General features: G+C 40.0%; 1 pseudogene; it reads left to right on the forward strand.

Annotated features, from left to right (window-relative positions):
- The first annotated feature begins 9,806 nt into the window (after positions 1-9,806).
- On the forward strand, positions 9,807-14,869 carry LOC100714797 (olfactory receptor 4B1-like; annotated as a pseudogene).
- The last annotated feature ends 7,757 nt before the right edge of the window (positions 14,870-22,626 follow it).

Genomic DNA, 22,626 nt, shown 5'->3' on the forward strand with positions numbered 1-22,626 from the left:
TTTATCCAGTCATGTCTGGGTGGACACATAGGCTGCTCCAAAGATTTAGCTACCATGAATTGTTCTGCTATAAACATAAATGCGCATGGATCCTGTAATATCTTTCACTCTTTCAGGAAGACACCTAGGAGGAGAACAGCTGGGTCAAATGGCATATCTGCCCCTAGCTTTTTGAGGAGACTCCACACTGATCTCCTGAGGGCTGACTGTACCAGTTCACAACGCACCCACAGGATAGAAGGCCTCCCTTTGCCCCACAATCTGACCAACATTTATCATGGCTTGGTATCTGGGTAATGCCATTCTTTCTGGGGTGAGGTGGAACCTCAGTGAGCAGCTGAATTTGGGGTCTTTAGTGCACAGCTGGTGGGGGAGCAGACCCGTGGGTGTGGGTGGGGCAGCCTCCATCAGACACCCAATGTGCTGGTGCCTGGCTATGGACCCTCTGGGATGGCAAGAGATTGTTTCTGTCCTTTATGAGACACTGAGTTATTGGTGCTTTGCTATATAGGTCCCTGGATGGACAGTCCTGGTGGCAGAAGGTAGGCAGGAGGAGGGGATGCCCAGGGTTGTTGGTGGCAGCAGCCATGTGGACTCCTATCCTGCTCTGACTGGGGCCAAGGTTGCCTGTATGATCTGCTCTGGGAACTGAGCATGTGCAAACCCTTGAGAGTCCCAGCTCTGATCTAGGTGATACAAGTACCCACTATGTTTGTCACCACCTCACTGTCTGACCACTGGCTGCAGCCAGTGTCCCCAGGCAGCTGTCATCCCTTAACCAGGGGCCCAGGGTGAATCTACTTAGCGTGAGTTGCCTTAGCTTTATGGTGCTGGACTCCATGTTGGAGCAGAGGCACCCAGGTGTGCTGGATCCTTGCTTACCTGTAACCCAGCAAATCACACCCATGACCTTAGAGCTGCTTGTCATGTGGCACTTTATTTTTATAATAAATGCTTAGTTTCATAGCTAGTATTTTGTGGTACTGAGATTTGAATCAGCGCCAAAGCCTGGCTCTTGGCTGCCTTGTGAAATAGAGTTTAAAGCAGTTTACTTTCATTGCTTTTTTTATTTTTTATTTTTTGAGATGGATCTTGTTATATAGCTCAGGCTAGCCTTGCACTCGAGCTAATGGCAATCCTTCTGTCTCAGCCTCCTGGTGTACACCACCGTGCCTGTCTTATCTGTGTATTCTTTAAAGAGTAGCTAAATTGGAAAATGATACAGCATTCAGGTGACTTCTGGGAACTCGCACTTTATTTGATAAAGGTATAACCTACAAACAAAGTATCATGGGAAGTAAATGATGATCAAGTGTCAAGCTGAAGTTACAAGCGCAATTTATAGAACTATCAGTAGATAGGTGAGGGGTGGTGTTGCACACCTGTAATCCCAGTCCTTGGGAGGCTGAGGCAGGATTGTTATGAGTTTGAGATCAGCCTGGGCTACAAAGTGAGCTCAAGGCCAGCCTGACCTGCATAGCAAGACCCTGTCTCAGAAAGAAAAAAAAAAGCCACCAGTAGTGAAAAATCCCCATTCAAATTAGATAAGTGCGTAAAAGAAGAAGGACACCTCTAGGATAATGCAACATTGAGGTTGAGTGGTTTTCATTAGTTTGATTGGCCTGTATTTTCTAATTTCTCCCAGTGAATAAGGAATACTTAGTAACTGGTTAAAACTGGAATTTTCTTCCGTTTCCAAGGTCTCATTAGGGGAGAATGTGTAAGATCTCTGTTGTTTCTGCTGGAAAACTTGGACTTCCCAGGTGCCAAGGTAATAAAGTTCCTGCTTAGTGGCTCAGCCCCAGGCTGAGGCGGTCAGCAGCAGTTTTGGATGCCGTCACCAGATGGCGCCAGAGGACCAAGCCGAGGATGCAGTCTCTGGCTTGGCTGAGCAGGAAGGACAGCACTGGAGACTCAACCTGACTGTCCCCAGAGAAGCCCCATGAGCAACATCAGGGCAAGGCAGCGCCCCAGCGGTGGCTGGTTACCTTTTCTGTATAACTGATCACATAAAATATGCGCCTGGGAAAAAATTTAGGACATGCAATAGAGGGACCCCCCCCCCAACCCACATGATGATGAGTTGACAAGACAGTCCCCAATTGCCGGGCCACTTGGCACCCACACTAGTGAAGGGTCAGCCTGTCACCGGAGCCTGTTCATGCTTGGGCTGCAAGAAAATAAACTTCCCACAATTGTTCCAACCGCAAAAGTCAACTCTGCCTAGGAATGTGCCCACAACAGGCCCTGTCACGATCTGCTGCTCGCACCTGGCTCACTGCAGAGTCTCCTCAAACAACCCTTAAAACCTTTTCCCAAGCCAAATGGGGGTTGTCTCCATCCACAAGTCAGTCTGGCTCCTGCCCTATGAAGCTCTCTTGCAGCAGAATGTTTGGTGTGGTTTCATGTGAGTTCCCATCCATCAACTAGAAGGGCCGTCTTGTGGCCAGCAGGACACTGCAGTGGCAGTGATGGAATCTCACTTCTGGGAGTGTGTCATAGAATGCTGTGGTTTCTCTTTTGTCTCTTTCTGAGGTCTCTTGCTCTTTGGGTGACTAGTCCTAAGTGAGTGTGCACCAGTGTGGCCTTTGCTGGCCATGGCCCTGGTCACCAGCTCGACTGTAGCCTCCTGGAGCCTGGGAGCTGGAGCCACCCACCCAGCTGTTCCCAGATTTCTGATCTGTGGACACTGTCTGAGGTGATAGACATTTGATTCTTGCTGCCAAGTCTTGGATGCATTTGTTACACAGCAGATATTACTAATAGGCTGATATATCTCACCAGACAAGTCATACCACTGTTAATATTTTACTTTACACAATCCCCAAAGTTTTCAATGCTTTTCTCCCCTCCTCAGTCTCTCTGTCCACATATACCACACATCCGTACAATGTCCCATATGCACAATCACATGAACATGTGGACTCAGATCTTTCTTCTTTTTTTTTTTTTTTTTTTGTAAAGTGAGAGTCAAGCCTAATGCTATCTCTTTTCAAGATTAATGTGTCACTGTGTAAAGTTTCTTTTGAAGCATACTATATGCACAGAAAACTATTCTAACTGGAGGGTGGTAGTCTGAGCACTTTTCAGTAAAATGAGACCACTCATGTAACTACCCTGAAGTCAAGAGCTAAGCATCACTAACTCTCCAAAAAGAACCTAGAAGGCCCCTCCACACATACTGTGTCAAAGATATACATCATTATGACTGTTAACATTGTATGTTAAATTTTAGCCAGGTATAGTGTCAGGTGTCTTAATGTGACCTGGGGGACCAGTGTTTTTGTATTGAACACCTTTATCATCACTGATACAAATACCTGGCCCTGGCAACTGGAAAGAGGAGAGGTTTATTTGATTCATGGTCTCAAAGGGTTCAGTCCATGGTTGGCTGACTCCAAGGCCAGAGCAGTTCTTGGTCAGCTGTCTCCAAGGCATTAAGGGCATGGAGGAACAAAGCTGCTTAGTTTATGTGGCTGGGAAACAGAGCAAGGGAACAGTGCCAGAGGGGAAGGGGCAGAGACCAGCTATAGTACCCAAAGTCAAGCCTCCATGACCCTCCCAGACACAGAAGTGTGCTTTATCGATCCCATAGGTGGCTTCCAAGCCAATCAAGTTGACATTAAGTGTCACTATCACAGTCCTCATCTGAGAAATTAGGTTTCCAGCCTCATTAGCGACAAGTAAAAATCTGCATTTTATGCAGTTCCCAAAACACAGTAAGTGCTCAATAAATGCTTGCTACATTTCCATCACAGCTCCCTCTGTTATGGGTGGCTGAATTAGTTAGAAATATTATAGGCAGTCAGACAGGGATAGGTCCTCAAAGGAGCCAGTGCAGAAGCCCAGATGCTCTGCAATTGTGTAGGAGACAGGTACCTCCTGCTGTGAGCCAGGTCTGAGACAAAAGACCAAGCAAATGCCCCCACATCCTAAGGGTCTTGCATTCTCAGGGAACTAGCCTCTTCTTTTCCTATTCCATCTTCAGCCAGAGCCCCTTGGTCTCCTCTGGAGACTTCTCTCCCTGTGGTCATGTGGAAATTGCACACTATGGTCTGAGCTTTGTCCCTGATAAGTAAAGCAGGTTTTCAGAATGTAGACATCCCTGATCTCCCACCAGTAAACTTACCTTTGCAAATTCTTTTCACATCCGAGTTTCAACAGTTTATTTTCACAGCCAAAGTAAAAACCAGGACATTTTATAGCCAGTATCCGCCCTCCTCAGGATATACTAAAATCTATCAATTTGCTAGGAAGGAAGCTGAGGGGGGAAAACAGAGATTGGAGCAGCAGCTTATATCTCTGTCTCAGCCCCTGTGAAATCCCAGTCAGGAAGTGAAGTGCTTGGGATCCCCAAAGCCACATGCTGGTAAATGCTAAGTGTGACTCAGTTCTGGCTCAAAAGTTGGGATTCTGTCCATGACTTCATCCTGGCTTTGCAATGGAGTTGCTCCTTAGATTCTGCTTTCCAGGGTGGTCTTTTCTGTCCATATAGTATAAACAGCACATGTTATGATTTATGTCATTTGTTCCCCCAAAGCCTCGTGTGTTCAAAGGTGGGGCATTTGGAAGGTGAGGATCAGGGGTGTCATACTGAATGTGTTAAATGCTGTTAGGAGGTGAGGTCTAGTGGAAGTGGCAGGTCACTGGAGGGAGTGACCTCGAAGTGTGTCTATCTATCTGCCTGGCTCCTCCCTTTGTGCTCTGCTCCCTGGCCACCATGCCATGAGCAGTTCTCCTTCATCATGCTGTTCCTGGCTTAGAGCCAGCAATCATGTGAGGCCTGAAGTTCCCCAAACTGCAAGCCAAAATGAACATCTCCTCCTTTCAATTGCGGGTGATGAGACAGGAAGAGAGTGACTAAGACAGCAGGGGACACGACTCATGGTGATGCGTGGGGTAGGGAGTGGAGAAATTGGGTTTTACAGAAAAGAGCCCTGAAAGGGGAAAGAGAGGATTCTAGGAAGGAATGGGTTGGGGAAGACTGTATGGTGGCTGGGTATGGTGGCCCACACCTGTTATTCTAGTTCTTGGGAGAATGACTCCGGAAGATCATAGGTTTAGATTTTACCTGGGAAACTCAGAGATACCCTGTCTCAAAAAAAGCAGCCCAGTGGAACTGCAGGGCTAAAAGGAAGGTGGTGTGTACAATGAGTAAGCTGCAGGATTTAGGCTCACACACACCTGCTCTGGGTGCTGGCAATTGCTGACTGTGACACTGCAGACAAGCCACCCTCTTTCATATATAGACTCAGAATCATGATAGGATCTGAGTCACACTTTCAAACAAGATGGTTCAGGATTAGCTGGGCCTCTTCTACTGCTTCCTTGGAGTAGATGTCTTGGTCCTGAAAAGTTGCACAAGAATGCTGACCTGCTGGGTGTAGATCTCCTACTTTGAACTTTGAGTCTTGGGATGAATGTGGCCTATTTTTGTGGCTCAGGGGAGCACTGACTATAATACACTTGTAAGAGCAAATCAGGAAGTCACACTGGGAAGGAAAGGGGCTGCCGTGCTGGCAGTGGAGGCTCAGCACTGGGCTCATTCTTGGCATCTGGGTTCATCCATTCTGGACCACCGTGTTATGGGATCAAACATAATGAACATGGTGACTGCGAGTTCAAGCCCAAGCTGGGTAACAGCACCAAGGTGAGACCTTGTCTCACAGGGGAGGGTGGAGTGGAGATGAGGCTCAGGTGAAGGTCCTGGGTTCAGGCCCCAGGACCACAGAAAGAAACTGCTAGGTGTGTAAAAAGGGACAAAGGGAGCTTGACCTTGAAGCTGAGGTGTGGGACTGAGCCGGCTCAGGGCAGCCAATGGACAGCAGACCACGCCCACCCGGTAACTTGGACTCACAGCTAGCACTGATGGAAAGCAGCAGTGCTTGGATTTTCAATTCCCTCTCTTTTTGTGTCGTTTTTGGAAGCTGGAATCCTTTCAACTGTGACTTCCTCAGGATTTCTTGGACAGATCGGAATGGAGATGGGGTCAGGCTTTACATGAGGAATATAGCCTGCCTGCTAATAAGGCAGAGGAGGACTTGAGCGTTTGTTGGTTAAACAGGAGGTGTGACTTAATTTGTATTTTTCTAGATGATGAAATAGATTGTATGTTGGAATTATTTATTATTATAATTGTGTGGTGCTGGGATTGGACCTGTGTGTCCTGGGCAAGTGCTTTACTGTGGAGCAGCATCGCCAGCCTGGAGCAGGAGGAAATTAACCTCTATTACTGCAGGGCACCCCTAATCTCAGTGGCTTACTGCAGGGCACCCCTGATCTCCATGGCTTACTGCAGGGCACCCCTGATCTCCATGGCTTACTGCAGGGCACCCCTGATCTCAGTGGCTTACTGCAGGGCACCCCTGATCTCAGTGGCTTACTGCAGGGCACCCCTGATCTCAGTGGCTTTGTCTTACTTCCAAAGCCATCATTTATGGGGTGTGCACCCAGTCAAGGTCGCCACTTGGTGGGAGCTCTACGTCTTCATCCCATCCTTCCTTGACCCCCCACCGCCCTAGCAGATGAGGAAGAGAAAGAGGTACACAGTTTGCAGAGGGGGCTCTGGGCCAGGATTGGAGTTGACAGGTGTCTCTTTCACTAGAATTCTGTTGGCAGGAAAACGGCCTCAGCTGTGTGTCTAGAAAGGCGAGGAGCCTGTGGGTGTCCCTGCCCCATTGGCCAAGGCATTGGGCACAGTGCTGAGCACAGCACCTAGTGCAGCAGGGCATCCACGCGGGGAGTCCAGAGAGGCCTTCGCTGAGTGGAGCGGAGGAGGAACAGACTTCTTTGTCTCATGTGGGCCCGGTGATGTTGTTCCTCTCGGTGTGCTGTCACAGCCTCACTGGGCCCGGTGAGACACAGCAGGGTCCTCACCGTCCTTACAGGCCTCGCTGGGAGCCTCAGCCCCTGGCTGGGCAGGGCCTGGTGTGTCAGGTGCATGCTCTCTCCTAGCCTCTAACTGTGCCCTGGGTCACGTATATCTGAAGCTCCTGGGGACCTCGAGGAAGTGAAAGTTCTCTGCTAGCTCTGGAAAGTCTCCGAGGGATACATTAATTTGTTTCTTGGAAAACTTTTCCTAACTCTTTGCCGCAGCTCCTCAGAGTATAATTAGTTGCTGAAGGTGCCCAAATCTGGGCACAGGTCCAGACACAGGGACCCAGGGATCACCGCACTCACAGAGTGAAATGCTAATTGGATCTTTTCTCCCCTGGCGATCACTGCCTCAACAGGGATTCCGAAGGCCAGCCTCGGAGCTGAGGCGGGTCGGTGCAAACAGTTGCATACACGGATCCAGTCAACAAGTGCTTTGTTTTTACACTCGTGGGACTGTACCATATGCAGTGTTTTGCAACTTACTTTAAAAAAAAAACTTAGCGATATATTTTTGGAGCTCTTTTTATGTCATCATATGTAGATGAATCTTTGTGTGTGTGTGTGAAATACTAGGGACTGAACCTGGAACCTTCTCACTGAGCTACATCTCCCAGTCCTTTTTTAATTTTTAATTTTTACATGTTGAGGTGGGGCTTGCTAAATTGCTAATTGCCTAGGCTAGGATCAAACTTGCCGCTCCCCTGCCTCAGCCTTCAAGAATGTTGGGATTATAAGGGTATATCCCACGCCTGGCTTGTATTCTTTCTGTTTCAAAGTATTTTATATCATACATGTTCCAGAATGCATCTATGCAGGCAAATATGTGCTTCAAACTTGAGATTGAGCTAATTTCACTCTCATTCATCCCTGAGCCATGGAAGCCCCCTGTTATTGTTTGATTCTCTTATCTTCATTCTTCTTTTGTTCTCTAGCACCTCCAGGGAGACAATGCATATTGTTTAGGTGGAAAAATTTTTGGTACATTACAAACAGTGCTTTTGACTAGAAGCAATGATAGAGTGCTTTCCTCTGGGTACATCTCTCTTTGCCTGTTGGCAATACTGCTTCAGGAGAGGTAAACATGAGAACGGCTGGGTCCCTAGGACGAGCATTTTACAGGAGGAAGCCACACTTCGCTGCTGAAAAGATCAACAGCTTAGTTGGTTAAGTGAGGCCAGACCACACTAGTGGAGGGAGCAGAAAACTCCAAAGGCTCAAGCAATAGCAGCTAGAGCAGCTCTGGGCAGTGTCAGGCTGGTGGGTGGCTGTTCTCTACACTGTCATTCAGGGACGTCCACTGAGGCCTTAGCACTCCCTGCAACAACTCATTTTCCTGCGGTCCTGATGTAGTGCTGAGTAATGTGCTCAGCTGTGGGCAGGGGAGAGCAGGGCTTTGTGGGTATAGTGGTCCTTGCTCTAGTTACTAACTTCCTGCTTGCAGTACAATATATGAGAGTACATCATTCCACACGGTGACAACAGTGTACGCTACTGGTGTCTTATATTTCTGTCCAACTGATACTGAAAATGATATACTTTAGCAAAATTCAAATTTCCCTGACTACTACTAAGTTGAGAATCTTTTTATATTTTAGTGGTCACTTATAGCTTCTTCCAGGAATTGTCTTTTGAATCTTTGTCCTCCTTTGATGACTTGGTGGCCCTAAATCCTGAGTCTCAGTCACATCCTCCATGTGGCTTTTGTCTTGCTGCCTCTTTGCAGCAGTCACCGAGCTGGGTGTGTGTGTGCTAGGCTGCACGTGTGCTTGTGAGAGATCAGAGAGAACCCCGGAAAGATTCTTGTCTCTGGCTGACTGTGAAAACCTTGAAAATACAAAAAGTGAAAGCCAGGGAAGACTCATAATGGAGTCACACACAGATCCACTGACAGGGCAAGAAGCCTGAGTGACCCCGGATGTTTAAGTTCTTCCCCTGGCCAATTATTGGCTCACTATAAAGCTGAACAGGTCTCAGGGCAATCTGTAGTAAACCAGTTCAAAATTTAAAACAAAAAAAAGGAGATAATTAAGAGAGACCTTATTAGTTTTACAGTTCTGGGGAAACAGACTCCAAAAAAATTGGTCTAGGAAAGCAATCAAGGAAACAAACAAAATAACAATAATTTTACTTTTGTAAACCTAAACATTCAAAAAACCCCAACTAAGAAATTCAGGGATTCACATCTACATACCAGATAGTCATACTCCTGAAAGCCAGAGACAAAATCTTGAAAGCAGTAAGAGAAATCCCCAACTCACTATGTACAAGGAAAACAAAAGTAGATTAACAGATGATTTTTTTTTACCAAATCCATTTTATTTCAAGGAGAAAAGGAAAAAAAGAAGAAGAAAAGAACTAAAATAAAACTTTTTCTAAATCCATTTTATTTCAAGGAGAAAAAGAAAAGAACTAAAATAAAACTTTTTCTAAATCCATTTTATTTCAAGGAGAAAAATAAAAAAGAAGGAAGAAAAAAAAACTAAAACAAAATTTCAAAACATCAATCTAGGGGCATACATTGAGCATTGTCATCCCCCAATCATTCACCTGTAGCACAAGACATCTGCATTCAATTGTCCGAACAATACTGGCACAAATCTTTCTCTTCAGTGAACTCATAGAAATCAGTGGTATAACTATGTAAACTTTTTCATTTGTGAAATGACATGGTAGTGTTTGGTGACCCTCTGTGGGAAGGTGAATCAAATGAATTTTCAGTGCAGAGAACTATGGCTAGGATGAATTTTAATGGTTTTCAACCTGTGTACAATTTGGTGATTCTGTGTGGTATCATTTAGGAATATTAAGTGGAAACCTGTGAGTGGGTACAGATTCTATTACTTCACTGTGAGGCTGCTCACATGAAGAAGTTCAACTCCTGGGAAGGAACAAAAATCAGTGATAGAATCTAGAAGGTCTATGCCAGTGGGATGAAGGATGTGCGGCAGCAGGCTGAGGTATCTGCACTGGAGCCAGGAAGTCATGCTCAAGGAAAGCACCAGAGCTTCCCCAAAGAGAAGCAAGCCATCTTCAGCAACAGTGAGGACCCAAGGTCCTCGAAGATGAGAACATCCGAGTTCATATTAGGAAACCAGCAAGACACTTTCCTCCAGGAGAACTAACAGCACCACCTCTTCCTCTCCAGTTCTACTTTTTGTGCTGTTGGCAACAATCCTCAGGTGGACCTTCCACACCCAGTACCATGGTGATTCAGTTCACCTGGGTGTTACAAATTAACTACCACCTGTGAACACACCACAGTGGGTAAGTGGGGAGTTATTGAGGTGGTTCAGCAAATGTGGGTCACTAAAAACAAGTTAGAGGAATGAGTGTTGCCGTGGGCACTCCTAAGCAGTTGTGTGGTATGAAGAAGGACTGTAGGAAGCAGTGTTCTAGCACAGATTCAGCGTGCATTCTCTGAGGTGAGCATGTTGGGACTCTAAGGCCATCAGTGATGCAGATGTTGGTGGACAGCACTGAGGAGGAGGTGGAAGCAGTGATCAGGAGCAGCAAGGTAAAAGGGGCTGTCACTCTCTGATGCACAGATGGAGGCAGCAAGGACCATAGGAAGACAGATGTGGCAAAGCAATTTCCCAGGAGAGAGTGTCATCACTGTGAGGCAAAGATAATGCAAATGTGGGCTAGCATCTACTCTCAAAGTTGGAAAAACTCATCTAAGTCTCAGGACTTATCATAATTATATGATCCATAGAAAATACTGATTTTTTACGTAATTTTTAAATACTAAAATTACATATATCACATCAATATAAAACACTAACAGGCTGATGTTTAATGCTCAATGAGTATATACTGGCTTTATGAATGGTTGAGTGATAAGTGCTTTACACTCTCCACAGTGCTATAAATGAAGGGAAAGGATGCTGGAATCTTTGCTTTATCATAGGCTTCTCAAAACTCAGCATCGGCCTCCAGCACCTCTGAGCTGAGCCGTGGTGAGCACATCTATGGTGACCAAGTTCATCATCACCGGGCTCTTTCAGAGCACAGAGGTGTAGAGAGTGTGCTTCATTATCTTCCCTGCCATGTACCTGGCCATTTTGGTGGGAAACAGCCTCATAGTTCTGGTGGTCAAGTGTCAGTGAGAGCCTGTGCTCCCCCATGTACTTCTTCCTGGGCTACCTGTCCCTAGTGGAGATCTGTTACTCCTCCACTGTGGCCCCCAAATTCATTGCAGACCTACTCACTGAGATTAAAACCATCTCCTTCAAGAGCTTCCTGGCTCAAATATTCTTTTTCCATTTCTTTGAGGTTGCTGAGATCCTCCTGCTAGTGGTGATGGCATATGACTGCTATGTGGCCATTCGCAGGCTTCTTCACTATATGAACATTAGGAGTCGCCAAATGTGTCACATACTGGTGGCTGGTTCATGGCTGATGAGCTTTGTTCACTTTTTAATTCAGATTATCATCACTATGGCTTTGCCTTTCTGTGGTCTCAATGTGATTGACCACTACCTCTGTGACCTCCAGCCATTATTCAAGCTGGCTGGCACTGACACTTTTTTGGAAGGCATCATTATTTTTGCCAACAGCAGATTAGTTGTTCTGTATTCCTTCCTCAACCTGATGTGCTCCATGTAGTTATCCTGGTCAGCTTGTGGAACCATTCAGCAGAAGAGAAGCTAAAAGCCCTCTCCACCTGTGCTCTCACATCATCATGGTCATCTTGCTTTTTGGACCTGCCATCTTCTTCTATCTGCATCTCTCCTCCACCTACACTGAGGACAAGCCGTTGTCTGTGTTCTACACAATCATCACTGCCATGGTGAACCCCATTGTTTGCACACTCAGAAATGCAGAGGTGAAATTTGCCAAGAGGAATTTATGGAGCATAAGGAAGCCACGGATGGGGTGAAAGGAAGACTAAAGGATGGGATTTGGATATTAAATGGTAGTGTGATTGACTTTGAGGTGCATTTTCCAGTCTGTGAGTTGTTTAAGAATATAATAAGCAATGTAAGGATATAATTTTACCATTGTAGTGATTCTCCTTCAAGATACCACTATCACTCCACCAACAGAATTTATGTGTTTTTACTCAGTTTTGTGGGACTCGATTTATCTCCAAGATATCTAACAATATCATGAGTTTGGGTAACTTGAAGGATCAAGCCTAGTAAAAATGCAAAGCATAGTCTTAAAAATGCATTTCTAATGTCATTGACAATAGTAATTGTTATGGGTTACAGTATCATATTCCTGTAGAAGTGCAAAATGTGTGATAGTTTGATACAGTTATTAGCTTATCCTTCACCTCTCACATTTACCATCTTCTGTGCTGGGAAAATTCAGCATGTGCTCTCCTTATATTGTATAAATTTAGTAAACTGCGGTGACTCTTTGTGCTGTGAAATATGACATCCTGATCCATTGTCCCTAAACAACTGTCCCCAGTACAAAGGAGAGCATTTTGACACATACTTTTATAAATTTAAGATTAAAAACACAGAAAAGAAAAACAAATTCAATTGTGACAAGCAACAAGAAACAAAATACAATAGCAATATAGGTTTACAAAATAAGATGATAGGAATATGACAATAGGTGTTATATTGCATATTGTTACCTTCAACAGATTGCTTAGATTAATAGATGTGGAAATGTAAAATTTATCTAAACTTATGAGTATTAACTGTTTTTTCCCAATAACTGATACAATTAGTAGTATAGTCAGTTTAGTTTCATATAAATAACATATATATATATGTGTGTGTGTGTGTGTGCGTGTGTTTGTGTGTGTGTATGTATATCTTTTCCTTTTGTCCTTTCCCTTATTTCAATTACTTTTCCTCTTTGAACAGTTTCTTACCTTTACACAGTATTCATTGTAGGTTTTGGAATACATATAATTTTTCAGTTTCTTACACTAGGGAGCAATATGGCATTTATACACGTGAGCTTGATTTATAGTACTTATGAGTATGGTCTCAAGTCATTCCATTTACTTATAAAAGCTTTGGTGCAATCTTTACTTATAGATGAGTAATACTCCATTGTATAAAAATAACACATCTTTTTATCCATTCTTTGATTGATGGGCACTTGGGCTGTTTCCAAGGTTTGGTTATTACAAATTGTGTGCTATAAACATGGGTGCACATATATCACTGTGGTATGATATTTTCAGTTCTTCTGGGAAAGTGCCCAGAAGTGGGATAACTGGGTCTAATGAAATCTCTAATCCTGGCTTTTTGAGGAACCTCCAGACTGATTTCCTCAGTGATTGCACCAGTCCACACTCCCACCAACAATGGAGAGGAGTTCTTTTTTCCCCACATCACTTCTAGCATTTGTTATTGGTTGATTTCTTGATCTTGGCCCTTATTTCTTGGGTGAGATGAAATCTCAATATTGTTTTAATTTGCATTTCCTGAGTGACTATTGTTGTGGAAAATTTTTTCATATCTTTATTTGCCATTTGTATTTCTTCATCTGAGAAATGTACATGTCAGATGACCATTTTTGGATTGGGTACATGAATTTGGGGGGCCTGATTTTTAAAGATTCTTCTTAAGTTGTAAATAGAAGTTATTTGTTTGAAGGATAGTTGGCCAAGATATTTTCTCAATTCGTGGGTTTTCTTTTCACTCTATTGGAGATTTCCTGTCTCATGCAAAAACTTTGTAATAACATGAAATCCTAGTTGTTGATTCTTGGAAGTGTTTCCCTTGCAGTTTGATTTTTGTTCATCAACTCTCTGCTTACTCCTATCATTAAGATTTCTGTCTACTTTGTCTTCCAGTAGATTTGGTGTTTCTGTTTTAATATTTACATCTTTGATTTATTTTTGACTTTAGTGTAGTGCATGGTGATAGACATAGATCTAGTTTTACTTTTTGGTATAGGGAGAGCCAGTTTTTTCCAGTACATATTAAAGAGACTGTTTGGCCCTTTGTCAAAGATGAGGTGGATAATTGTGTTTGTACTTGTGGCTATATTTTCTAATCTATTCCACTGATCTTCAAGTCTGTTTTTATTCCACTTTCATGGTGATTTTTTCACAGTAGTTTTGTGATATAATTTGGAGTTGGGAATTGTGATGCCTCCTGTTCCACTTTTGTTGCCCAGAATTGCGTTTACTATTCTAGGTCACTTCCGGCTCCAGATGAATTTTAGGGATGATTTCTCAAGATCTGTGAGGTATGCTAGGGGTATTTTGACTGGAATTGCATTAAATATGTACAACAATTTTGGGATAATGGCCATTTTCACAATGTTTCTTCTTCCTATCCATAAACAGGGAATATAGTTCCATTTTTCTGAAATCATCTTTGATTTCTTTTTTCAGAGTAATAGAGTTTTCACTGTATAGATCTTTTACTTCCTTTGTTATATTGATTCTTTTTTCTTTTTTAAAAAAATTATTTTAAAAAGAATAAAACCAAAAAGAACAGAAAAAAGCAAATCAGAATAGAATAATGCAAGCAACATAGCACTTTACAAAATACAATCAGATATGAACAGTAGCTACCGTAATGCCTCTTTTCTTTGAATAAGTTGAGCATCCCTTCACATACAATAATAGCAAACATAAGAAAGTAGTATAAAACAGTTCAAGAGAGTGAAAACATTATAGGACTTCGAAACCTAACAAGAGGAAATGAACAATGTCTACCATAATATCTCATTTATCTTAAAATTTTTTTCATACCATCACGCATAATAAAATCTAATAGGACACAAAAATTTAGAACCAACCAAAACGTAAGAACCAAAGTGTGGTAGGACTTGACAATAAGCTGATAGTAAAACACCAATAGCTGCCACACTGTCTTATTTTTTTCAAAATAGCTGTTCATATAATCACACGTAATAAAATCAAACAAAATAAAATAAAATATATCCAACAAATGAATGAAAACATTATGACTTCAAAGCAATATAATAGGAAATATGAATGCCACAAAATCTTATGTACTCTTTCCATTTCTTTTATTTATTTAAACAAAGAGAAAAAAAGCAAAACAGTAAAAGGATACAAGTAATACAGAAATTCAAAAAAATAAAAAAGTTAGATATCACTAGTTAATAGATTACATATTGTCATCTGAGAAATAGTTGTTCAAGTTACAAAATTGGAGCATACAAAGTGGACATTCAAACAGTGAGACTGGAAACAGTTGTGTTCAATGATCCAACAAAAATTTAGCAATATGGTCATCTATCTTACACACATAAACACACTTGCAGTTGTGTCCTTTAGAGCATTTTCTTTTCCTCTCTGGTTTACAGTAACATTTACACATTTTGGGTTTTATTACTCCCACAGTTCTTATTACTTTTTCTTGGAAGAGAATAAAACCAAATATGACAAAACAAAGCAGTCAGTCAAAACAAAGGATGGACATAGTACATGATGTAAAAACAGAATACAAGGTAATCAACAATGGCTACCATAATGCCTCTTGCTACCTTAAAAAGAATTGCCTATATCATCAGGTATAGTAAAGTTGAACAAAACAGTATGGAACAAAACCAATAAAACCGAAACATTGGAGACATTATAGGACTTCAAAAGAAGATAATAGTCATACCAGAGTGGGCATCATAGTGAATATTATTGCCTTCAAAGTAGTTGCCTATACCATCAAACTTGATACTATTAACCAGAACAAAATAGAGTAAAATCAGTCAAAACAAGATGGTGAGAGCAATACAGGGCTTCAAATCAAGTTAATAGGAAATCAAAACAGTTACTGTAATATACTCAGCTAATTTTAAAAATTTTTTCCCTTAGTTAAAAAAAATTAAAAATAAATAATTTTTTTTAAAAGGGGGAGATTGAGGTAAAAGAGAACATAACAATATAGGAGAGAACAGAACAATTTAAGCAACATAATGTTCCACCACAAGATAACCCAACTTAACAGTAGTTACCATAGTGTCTCTTTCCTTGAAATATTTGAGTATAACTTCATATACATGGCTTCAAACATATCAAGGCAGTGTGAAACCATTCAAGAGGATGAAAGCATTACAGGGTATTTAGACCCAGCTAACAGAAAATGAATAATGGTTGCTATATTATGTCTTTGACTATAAAAATTTTTATTTATACTATCATATATAATAAAACCCAATAAGATACAACATGAAAAAACAAATGGAGGCAGAAGAACAACAGTTTGGTGGGACTTCAAAACAAGATACTAAATCAGCACTAGCTGTTATGATGTCTTGTTTTCTTCAAAATAGCTGTTCATATCATCACAGACAATAATATCAAACAGCCCAGAATAAATCATTCCAATTAATGAGTGAAAACTTTATAAGGCTTCAAAGCTACATAATGGGGAATCATGATTACCACATACTTTTATGTATTTGAATCATTTCTTACACTAGGGTAACTATTCAATATTCATACATGTGAGTTTGATTTATTTCACTTATGCGTATGGTCTCAAAATGCATCCATTGATTTATAAATATCTCAATGTGATCCTTCTTTGTAGCTGAGTAGTACTCCATTGCACAAAAATACCACAACTTTTTTTATCCATTCCTCAGTTGATGGACACTTGGGTTGTTTCCAAGATCTGGCGATTACAAATTGTGCTGATATAATCATGGGTGCACATACATCACTGTGGTATGATGCTTTCAGTTCTTCTGGGAATATGCCTAGAAGTGGAATAGCTGGAACAAATGGGACTTTCAATCCCAGATTTTTGAGAAATCTCCAGACTGACCTCCACAATGGTTGCACAGGTCTACACTGCCACCAGCAGTACAGGAGAGTTTCTTTTTCCCCACATCCTCTCCAGCATTTGTTGTTAATGGTTTTTTGATCCTGGCCATTCTTTCAGGAGTGAGATGGAATCTCAGTGTGGTTTTAATTTACATTTCTCTAATGAGTAATGATGATGAACATTTTTTTCATGTATTTACTTTCCATATGTATTTCTTCCTCTGAGAAGTGTGTATTCATCTCAGATGCCCATTTTTGGATTGGATCTTTGAATTTTGGGGGTCTGAGTTTTTAAATTCTTTATATGTTTTAGATAGAACTTCTTTGTCTGAGGGAGAGTTCACTAAGATTTTTTCCCAGTTTGTGGGTTTTCTTTTCACTATGCTGGAGATTTCTTTTGACATGTAGAAACTTTTTAATAACAGGTGATCCCAGTTATTGATTCTGGGAAGTATTTCCCATGCGGTTTGAGTCCTGTTCATTAATTCTCTGTCTACCCCTATGACTTCAAGGTTTTATCCAATTTGTCTTCCAACAGATTTAGTGTTTCTGTTTTAATGTTCGTATCTTAGATCTATTTAGATTATAATTTAGTATATGGTAATAGGTATGGGTCTAGTTTTAGTTTTCTGCATATGGAGAGCTAGTTTTTCCAACACCATTTATTAAAGATACTGTCCTTCTTCCAGTGAACCCTTTCTCAAAGATAAGGTGGTTGAGAGTGTTTGCAGTTGTGCTTTTATCTTCTAATCTACTCCATTCATCTTCAGCTCTGTTTTGATTTCAGTACCATGTTGATTTCGCTACAGTTGCTTTTGAGTATAACTTCAAGTCACAGATTGTGATGCCTCCTGCCTTGCCTTTGCTACTTAAAACTGCCTCTGCTATTGTAGATATCTTCTCACTCCAGATGAATTTGAGGAGTGATTTTTCTAGATCTATAAGGTATGTTGATGATATTTTTGTTGGGATTGCATTGAATCTGTATAACAGTTTTGGAAGAATGGCCATTTTCATAAACTTTATTCTTCCTATCCATGAGCAAGGGATGTCTTTCCAATTTCTGAGGTCCTCTTCAATTTATTTTTTCAGTGTATTATAATTTTCCCTGTATAGGCCTTTCACTTCTTTCATGAGAGTAATTCCTATATATTTCATTATTTTGTGGTTGCTAGTGTGAAGGGTGTGGTTTCTCTTATTTCTCTCTCTGTAATTTTGTTGTTAGTGTATAGGAATGCTATTGATTTTTATGTATTGATTTTGTATCAACCTACATTGCTGAATTTATTTATTATACCTAAGAGTTTTTCAATGGCGTTTTGGGGGTCTTCTGTGTAGAGTATCATGTCATCTGCAAATAATGATAATTTAATTTCTTCTTTTCCTATCTTTGCCCCTTTTATTTCTCTCTCGTCTAATTGCTCTGGCTAGTATTTTCAGTACTATATTGAGTAGGAGCAGTGATAAGAGACATCATTGTCTTGTGCCTGATTTTAAGGTAAAAGCCTTCAGTGTTTGACCATTTTAGTATGATACTGGCTGTTGGTTTGTCATACATGACCTTTATTATACTGAGGTAAAAACCATTTATTCCAATTTTCTGTAAGGTTCTTATCATAAATTCATGTTGGTCCTTATCAAAAGCTTTTTCTGCATCTACGGAAATGATCTTGTAATTCTTACTTTTGTTTTATTGATATGGTGGATTACATTTATTGATTTACATGTGTTGAACCATCCCTGCATGCCTGGAATGAATCCCACTTGGTCATGGTGTATAATCTTCTTGATGATTTGCTGCATCCTATTTGCCAATATTTTATTGAGGATTTTTGCATCTGTGTTCATTAGAGAGATCAGTCTGTAGTTCTCTTTTTCAGTTGGGTCTTTTTCAGGTTTTGGAATATTTGCTTCCAGGAATGACTTAGGAAGGATTGCTTCCCTTTCAATTTCATTGAATAGTTTGAGGAGTGTTGGCATTGAGTCTTCTTTGTATTTCTTGTTGAATTCTGCAGTGAATTCGTCTGGGCCTGGGCTTTTCTTTGTAGGTAAGGACTTAATTCTGTTTTCAATTTCATTAATAGAAATGGTTTATTCAGCAATTTTACATCTTCTTGACATAGCTTTGGTATTTCACATTTTTCTAGGAGTATGTCTTTTTCTTCGGTGTAATCAAACTTTTGAGCATAGAGGTTTTTGAAAAAGGTGTTGATGACCTTCTGTTTTTCTATTGAGTCTGTAGTGATTTCACCTTTTTTGTTCCTTATTGCATGTACTTGAGCTTTTTCTTCCCTTTTTTGATAAGTTTGGCTAGGGGCTTATCAATTTTATTTATTCTCTCAAAAAAACCAACTCTTTGATTCATTGATTCTTTATATTGTTTTCTTAGTCTCGATTGCATTGATTTCTGCTCTGATTTTTATAATTTCCTCTTCTTTTGGCTTTGGGCTTGACTTGCCCTTCTTTGTCTAGATGTTTGAGATGTAACATCAGGTTGTTTATTTGTATTCATTGTTTTCCTGATATTGGAAATCGTGCAATAAATTTCCCTGTGAGGATGGCTTTCATTGCATCCCACAGATTTGGTAAGTTGTATTTGTATTTTTGTTTGCTTGTAGGTAATGTTTAATTTCTTCTTTAATTTCTCCTGTGACCCACTGACTACTCAAGAGTGTGTTATTCAGTTTCCATGTGTTTGTGGGATTTTTGTAGTATCATTAATTTCTAATTTCATGGCGCTATGATCTGATAACATTCATGTGATAATTTCAATTCTTTTTTATTTATTTAAATATGTTACGTGAGCTAATTTATGGTCTATTTTAGGAATGACCCATGTACTGCTGAGAAGAATGTGTATTCTAATGTTGTTGGATGGAATACTCTGTATATCTCTATCAAGTCCATTTGTTCACAGGTGTGAATCAGTTCTGCTATTTCTTTGCTGATTTTCTGTCCCTTGGTGTCAATGGTGTGTTGAGGTCTCCTGCTATAATTGTGTTACTGCTAATTTGCTTTTTCTTTTCTGTTAATACTTGCTTTATATAACTGGATGTTCTGGAATTTGGTGCATATATATTTAAGATTGTTATCTCTTCCTCTTGAAGTTTTCCCCTAACAAGTATGTAGTGAACTTCTTTGTCTCTTCTGATCATTATTGGTTTGAAGTTTACATTGTCTGAAAACAGAATAGCATATATTTTCTTCTATATACATTGCTCCTAAGGTTCTTTGGATGGGCTGCAGTTTTGAGATTGTAATTTGTTTTTTTTTATTTTGTCATTTTCCTATATTTCGATTGTTATTCTAAGGCTTCCTCAGGGTCTGTTGGAAATCCTTTTATCCCCTCAGCTCCTGAGACTCTGGCATCCAGTTTGCCCAGGCTGCAGGGCCTCTGGAACTGGTGGTGCCTGCCTGTTTGCTTAGAACTCGACAGTCCTCCAAGCACAGCCGGGAATGGGGAGGCAGATGTAGGCACCCCAGACTCGCTGAACTATTCCAGTGCACCCAGAAGGCGTGAGGGTCCCAAACAAGCTCAAATCTCTAAATTTCTTGCAGAATTCATCCATGAATCCATCAGGATCTGAGATGTTTTTGTTTGTAAGTTTTTAATCTCATTTGCAATTTCAATAGCTGATATTGGGTTATTTAAAAATTGCTATTTCTTCTTGACTGAGCTTTGATAGTTCATATATTTTTGGATATCTGTCCATTTTCTCTGTTTTCCATCCTGTGTGAGTAGAGATTTTCAAAGAAGATATTCATGATCTTTTGAAGTTCCAAGGGATCTGTAGTGATTTCTTTTTTTCAGTGTTTTTTTTTTTTTTGCATGAATTTGGTTTTTTCTTTTTTTGTTGATAAGGTTAGCTAGAGTTTTATCAATTCTGTTTATTCTCTCAAAAAACCAGCTTTTTGATTCATTAATTCTTTGTATTGTTTTTTTAGTTTCTGCTAACAGAGCATTAATATCTGCTCTGTTCATTACAATTTCCTCTCTTCTATGAGCTTTGGGTTTTACTTGCTCTTTTTCTAGAAGCTTGAGATGTAGCATTAGGTTGTTTATTTGTGCTCTTTCTGTTTTCTTGATATGACAATTTACTGCTATATATTTCTCTCTTACAACTGCTTTCATTGCATCCAACAAATTACAGTATGTTGTATCTGCATTTTCATTGCATTGTAAGTATTGCTTTTTTTCCTTTCATTTCATTTGTAACTGGTTGTACAGAAGGTTGTTATTTAATTTCCATGTATTTATGAAGGTTTTTTTAGTTTCTTTTGCCATTAACTTCCAATTTCAATGCACTATGGTAATAATATGCAAGGGATAATTTCAATCCCTTTGCATTTAGATAAGAATGTTTTATGGATTAATGTATGGTCTATTTTGGAGAATGTCCCTGATGTAGCTGAGAAGATTGTACACTCTGATGTGCTTATGTGGAACACTCTGTAAACATGTACTAAGTCCATTTGCTCACAGACATGATTCAGTTGTAATATTTCTTTTCTGACTTTTTGTCTAGTTGATCTATTTCTTAGTGACAATGGGGTATTAATTCCCTTGTTATAACTGTGTTCTTGTGTATTTGGTTTTTCATGTCCATTAGTATTTGTCTTACATAATTGCATGCTCCTGTATTTGATATATATATATATATATATATATATATATATATAGTTAGTTAGTTAGTTAGTGCTTCCTCTTAAAATTTTCCACTAACAAGTATGCAGTGACCTTATGTATCTCTTTTAACGATTTTAGGTTTGAAATTCACATTGTCTGCAAACAGGATAGTTACCCCTGCTTTTTTCTGGGTTCCTGTTACATGGGATACTGTTTTCCATACTTTGTCTTTTAATCTGTGAGTTTCCTTTTGAGTCAAATGTTTTTCTTGCATACAGCATATTGTGGGATGTTCTCGATCCAGTCTGTCAACCTATTTCTTTTGGTGGGTGAATTGAGGCCCTTTACATTTATGGGTATGACTGATATGTACTGGCTTAAATTTACCATGTTATGTTCCATTTGTTTGTTTTCTGCTTTGCCCTCTTGCTGAAATGCTTGTCCTGCCTGGTGGTTTCTTTCTGTTGTTGTTCTTGAGATTATGGTCATTTTTATCTTTATCTTGTGTGTCTATGAATTCTCTTTCTAGGGTTGATTTGGTGGATATCTCTGACACATTTAAGTATTCTGTTTTTGTGTTTTTTGTCTTGGATCTTAATTATATTTCTGGGTATAGATTTATGTTTGTTGTGACTGTTTGGAGTCCTGCATACTTTGCTTATCTGTATATCAAAAATTTCCCCCATGTTTGGGAAATTTTCTGCTATTACGTCTGTGAATAGTTTACCTATGTCATTTGTATTGACTCCTGTATCTTTTCTGATGCCTATTAGTGTTATAGTGTTTCTCTTGGCATCATCTTGAAGCTGCTGGATTGTCATTTCATGCTGCTTTGTTATTTTTACAAATTCTATCATTTCATGATTGCTAATTTTGATCCTGTTTTCCAAGTCCAAAATTCTATCCTCAGCTTCATATAAATGATTTTTCCAGCTTTCAGTAGAATTTGTTATTTATTGGGTATCTCTTTGAGTTTGTTTAATTGATTCTGCTTGTTTTCTATATTGTTCATTCAAGGTTTCAATCAGTTTCCTATGCTCCTGTACTTTTTAAAAAATCTATTTCTTCTTTAGCTGCACTGAGCAACTCCTTTACTAATGTTGTTATTTCTGTATCTACATGAGAAATTACTTCTAATTTGACTTCCTCTATAGCCTCATGGACTTGTTTTTTTTAATTTTACTTGCTATCTTTTCAGAGATTTCTGGTGTGTGACTTTTAAAGTCCTCTATTTCAATGTTTCCTGTAGTTGCTCCTGGTGGACTAGATATTTCAGATTGCATTTTGCTATTTTGTTTTGCCATTTTAACCTTTTGGAGATAATATTTGGTCATTCAATCCTACTAGTCTCAAATATCAGAAGTGTGTATCTTAGGGTCCAACTGTGTGGTTGATGTTTGTCCAGTTG

The sequence above is a fragment of the Cavia porcellus genome, unplaced genomic scaffold, assembly GCF_034190915.1.
Source record: "Cavia porcellus strain 051 isolate PalLab524CR breed Dunkin Hartley unplaced genomic scaffold, mCavPor4.1 scaffold_9, whole genome shotgun sequence".
NCBI classification, from domain to species: Eukaryota; Metazoa; Chordata; class Mammalia; order Rodentia; family Caviidae; genus Cavia; species Cavia porcellus.